Source organism: Agelaius phoeniceus, chromosome 6 (assembly GCF_051311805.1).
Source record: "Agelaius phoeniceus isolate bAgePho1 chromosome 6, bAgePho1.hap1, whole genome shotgun sequence".
NCBI lineage: Eukaryota > Metazoa > Chordata > Aves > Passeriformes > Icteridae > Agelaius > Agelaius phoeniceus.
The window spans coordinates 24,420,603-24,426,602 of NC_135270.1; positions in this window are offsets into that span (position 1 = coordinate 24,420,603).

Sequence of the window (6,000 nt, forward strand, 5' to 3'; positions counted from 1 at the left end):
CCTTTTAAGGTTTCTATTTCCTCTTGATCCTACAGCCAAGTTCATATTTGATAAGAGAAATAGGAGTGCCATGAGAGAGAACTGGTAAAAACTGATATATCTAAATACAGCTTAAACACTGCAGAGTCAAAAACTCTTTAATGGCAGCACAGATCTTGGAGCAGAAAAATTTATATAGCAGGGTTCAATCATTCCAGGTTTCCTCTACAGCAATGCCAGAAAGGATAGCCACAATCCAGAAAGCCTTCAAACCTGTAGTAATGATTATAAGATTGTTTTTTATTTTCTCTTTCATGCTTGAGTAAGACAAAACTTTACATAGCTAAAATAATGCAATTAGAGAATTAAATAATAAATTGTATTGTTGTGAAGTACCTGTACATGTATTCCCAGCCACTGCAAATATGTTAGTCAGTCAAAACCCAAAAAGGATTTGGATGCATAAGCAACTTAGGAGTACTTTCTAAAGGCAGAGTCCCAGAGGATGACCAGCAGCAGCTCATGGAAAGAAATGTGTGTCCACATCTGGATGACATTATATTTTACATATCCAGGGAAAGCAAAGCAGCTTCTGTTCCCACCTAAACAAATGATGCAGGTCATGTTTCATCTGCCAATGACTTCTCTGAGTTCTGTGTAGCAGTCAGCCATACCTCGCTCTCATCATCAATATAGCTGTAAAAATATGTACAAAACCTTTGACCATTTCACATAGTAAAATAGTACAGCTGTTCTTGTTAACAAGTTTCTAAATATTCTGAATCAGAATATGCACATGTAAAAGAACATTTTAAATCTCTGCTGCAATAGTTTGAAACGTTTTAAAATATCCACTGGCATGAACAAACTAGCTGCTATTGCCAGAAATTATTATTGGTCCCTATTGAAGAGAAACATTCATGCTATTGTGTTCCTCTGAGTGTGGGTAGTCTCTTTCTGAAGAAAGAGAAATATGTGAAGTGGCTTTTGCTAGTTTTGCTGGATAATCATGCAATTCGTGCAATCTGCCTTTCACCAAGACCAACTGCTTCCTTGGGCTGAAGTACCTATGAGCTTCACCAGCACTGTAAAACTGATCTGGATTTCCTGTCTAAATCTTATTTTTTCCAATCTCAACTTTCCAATTTTGTCCAATCTGCAACTTATTCTGCCCAGATTTTAAATTTGGTTTTTGTCTACTTTTGAAATTTTGTGCCAAGTAAATGGTAAAACTCTACTCCATCATTCTGATGGACAGGTGTGGAACTGGTGCGCTGGAGTGCGTGTAGCATGTTGTGTAGCACAGCTACACTATAAGCCATATACCACTCTAACCCACTATAACTGTTAACCCATGCCTTTGGCAGGGCAGCCACACAAAACCTGACACATTTTGTATACAATAACCTGCCAGGATAAACCCACTGTTAGATATACCTTGCAAATGTAGACAAATGTGGTTACAGTAGATGAACTGGAATGAAGATGTTTCTCCTATCAGCTCTGCTGTTGATTTTTTGTGTGAACTTTGATCATTTTATAGCTCTATTCATCATTACTTTTCCTGCTCTTATCTGAAGAATGGTGAGATAACAACTCTCTCAAAGGCAGCCAGCCAACATGTGCCAAAGAGATCTGAAATCACCAGATAGAAGGTGGCTCTCACAGGACAGCAATGGGACGTATCAAATATCGATGCTACAGTTTCTTTTTAAATAGTACTGGACACTGGATTTTCATCAGAATTTATTGGAAAGTTTTATTTCTCTGTTGGCATGACAAAGATGTTCTTTTATTGGTATCTTGGGGAGGTTAATTGCATTGGAGTGTTTTGTTTTAAAGTTCAAACCTTCAGTGAATGCAGGCCAGCTGCTTTTTTATCATAAGATTTCATCACACACCCTGTTCCTGGGGGATTTTTTGGTTGTTAACAGTCCTATTGGTTCAAATTTTATATTCTCTGGTATTGCCACCTTTCTTCAACTCTTGAACTCTAACAGACACACACCCTGTGTAGGCTCTGAATGTAGGTTTTATTGAACAGGTGAAATATTAACTGAGCTGTAATAAGCCCCATACAGTGCTCAGTAAATGACACATGTATATTGTTTTGGAAAATGCTCTGAGATCTTGCAGGGTGAGGAATTGAAAATACTCCTTGTTACATAGATGCCTTTGCATAATGGACCTCAGGTACCACAGAGTCAGTTTAGAGGCCAAAAGAGAATATAAGGCCACACTTCCCAAAATGGTGCTGTGTGCACACCTAGGGAACGTTCCATGGCTACCAGTTTTCTAAAGGAAAATGTCAGAAATGTGTACACAGAACAATATAATTCCTGTGTTCATGTAAGTGTGAATAGTGTCAAGCTCCGTGCAGCTTTTTCCACCTGGCACACTGTGTGCATTTTTAAATAAGGCTTCAGAAATTAGACGATCATGTAGCACAGAAGGCAGTTCATTGCAGGAGGCTAACCAGCTTAATTCCTGCTAATGGTATGGTTTTGGCAGTAATTTCATAAGGAATTGGTCCTTTTCCTTGACATCAAGAGGAAGATATGGCCTGGAATCCACACTGAGGGGTGTGAGTGACAAACAGTTTGGAAAAGGTTTACATCCTGTGCCATGCATAATTTAGGGAAACTGGTAGAAACTCTTATTGTTAGATAAATCGGCTGATCATGTAAGTAACTGAGACAGCAGCATAGGCACTAATGTCCCAAGCTGGCACTATGAAATAGCACAGAAGTAATGAAATTATTCTGAAAGTGTTGGAAACAATAGAACCTCTTAATAATTTTAGTTAGTGGTTTTAATTAACTTCTAAATTAATTGTTTAATTGTTACCTATATATATATATTTACATACTATATAAATAGTATGCTATTCTTAAATTACTCTTAGCCAGCATTTAGCAAAGTTGTCATAAGCAGCTAGTGTGGTAATAGAGCTTGGGAAAATTAATGAAACTTTAAGTTTTGCTAAGCTAACCTTGATATGCTTCAATGAACAAGGCCTGGTAGGGAGTGATGTATTGTTGAAATTGGATACAAAAGCACAGAATTTATGGACTACAAAGACTTTTGCAGAAACCAGAAGATAGAGAAGAAGCTAATAAAGACTCAGTATATGAGTGTTGAAAAGTCTCTACCTGGAAAAAAATACTAAAAAGACTGAAAAATATAAACTCATTAGCATGAGAAGTGAGAAAACAATAACTGATAGAAAACATAATACTGATTAATGAAAGACAATTATTAAAAGTAATTTAGAAACGATGAACATTAATTTCTTTGTTTGCTAAAAATGTGTGAATGAGTTTTGTATCTGCATTTGTGTAGAGGCCTGAATTTTGTTGGCCACACACACACCTCCAGGCTAGGAATAAAGTAATGCCTTACTCACTGACCCTTAAAAGACAGTGTTAGAGTCTTATTTATCCTGACAGTTTCGGAGGATTTGGTTGCTAAAACGTCATTTAGCATTCAGGGCCCTGCCTCTGCTGTGACTTGCCGTAGCCTCTCAGCAGTCCCTGTGTCTTCTGAAGACACTGCTTAAGGTTCCCTGTAAGCTGAGACTAATAGAGCAGTGCCAAAGAAAGATCTGCAGCTAGCTAAATAACCAAATAACCTGTCTGCCACAGCATATGTCTCTATCATCTGTTCAGTAATAAAAGGCATTTAATTAGTTAAGTGTGAGAGTCTGTATCTCTGGTCAACCTTTAGTTTCATTGCCTTAGCAAAATCAGCTGGTTAAAACTGGACATCTCTTTCTCTGAAGGAATGGAAACTATGATATGACAATAAACTCTTCAGGCTGTCACCCTCTACCCAAAGTTTTCTAAGCCAAAAAGAAGCTAAAATCCATTCTCATAAAGGCACAAAATTTGGCTCAAAAGGCAACAAGGAATGACAGAGTTGTTTTATATCTTAAATGTGAAATACAGTTTGTCACGTGCCGAGTTTCAATGCAGAAGTCAGTTATCTGACTCGCTTCCTGTTAAATGTTATCTCGTTCAGAAATTGCAAACAAGATCTTTATTGCATTATTGTCTCAGATGACTGTTCAAACTATTGAAAAGGGGCACATGTGTGGCTCAAAGTTAATATTTATGCACTGAATTCCAGCAATAGAACTGTGACCAGACCTACAAAGCATAGCCCAGCTGTGCACTCTGTGTGCCAGTTCCTTGGGTGGTGCTTGGACTGTTGCAACATTGCAGTGCTAATATTCCCCAAAGCTCTTGCTGGCAGTTTTAAGGCATGATGTAACAAATCTTCTGCGGGTGGAATGTTGCCCAGCTCTGAGGTAGTTTGCTTGGTTTGGTTTTGACTTCTGCATAAACAATTTGCATGTTGATTTTTAACATGGTAATTAAAAAGGCGGGCTGTGCCTACACCATTTCCTGTTTCTTCCACAGATTTCTTGAATAAAGTCAGTTTCGCTTCGCTTTATTTTATGATCTTCCTTTGTTTCATTACAGTTCACATTTAATTTGAATACTACTGAATATTTCTTTCAAATATACACAATGTAAAGGACTTTTAATTTATAGAGGCTACTCGTCCATGCCAATCACTGTTATCAGATGTGCACTGAAATATTCACTAACTGAAATATGCTGTGTTCTCATACTACCCATGGAATAAATTACATAAGGCACTCCTATTTCCATAATCCAAATTCTCACCAGAATTACCAGATCAGTAATATCAGACCAAAATCAATTGGCAAGTAGGCCCAAGTCCAAAAAGGACAAAACACAGCTCTACTTTGTTTTACACACTTGTCTTTATCATTTGATTCTGTACAGAGATTATATTGAATATTCAGGTTATTGATTTTCTTTAAGGTTGGCTACAAAAGTTATAAAAATCTTCAAACACTTATTAAATTTATATCATCATCAATAAACAGAAAGGCAAATCCCCAGTAACAGTTTCATTTGGTCTAAACAGAGCTGCTTTGAAAACAGCAAATTTACAGATTTGCACCATTCCAGGATCAGACATACATGTACACAGAATTATACAGAAGTTAAATATTTCCATTCAATAGAAGCTGTGGAGTCAGCTGTTCTAAAAGCTACCAAACAATTTCTATTATGAAAGGGCAGAAAGGTCTAATCTAGCAGTAATGCTGAAAGGTAAAAGGAAATATTTTCATTTAGAGCATGATTTAAATTAGTTAGGGCTCCCAGGTCTGGAAAAGAATGGATTGGATTGGATTGGATTGGATTGGATTGGATTGGATTGGATTGGATTGGATTGGATTGGATTGGGTTGGATTGGATTGGGTTGGATTGGATTGGACTGGATTGGACTGGATTGGATTGGAGGGGACCTTACTGATCATCTAGAGAAGAGGCTAGCAGCAGCCAGGTTCAAAGCAAACAAGAAAGGTAATTTTTCATGTGACAGGTGGTGGACCTGTGCAACATCTTGTCACAATTGCAGATAGTAAAGCTCACAGGGGCACAAAGAGAGGTCTTCTAAGGGTTACTTAAGACTGCCAAAAATTCAGCCCAAGGAAAGATGGCTGGAAAGAGCTGGAGTGCAGGAATGTGTTAGGAGAAAGGTCATTCCTGCCTGCCTTGTGCTTCTTTCCTGGGCCTCTCTGTATGGCCAGTGCTGGGCATGGGTCACTGGGCTAGCTGGGCCTCTTATCTGACCCAGAACACCCAGTACAGTTTCTTAGATGAGTCAGGTTCTTGGGTGAAAACATCAGTGATGCGTTTCAGAGTAAATGAAGCCTTATCTCCTTGACCCCATCTAATAGTAAGCTTAACCATCTCTTCCTGTTCTAGAGCAGCACACTACCAAATAAGCCTGTTCTACAATTTGCTCCTAAATCAGCCCTCATAATCACAGCATGGCAAAATCTGGATATGCTAATTTTTAATCAAATAAATTACCAACAAGTGCAAATTTGAAATACCAGCAAATACGTAGCCTAGTAGTCTGACATCCTCACACTCTGACTAATTGATTCCTGTGTAACCTCAAAGAATTATTAATACA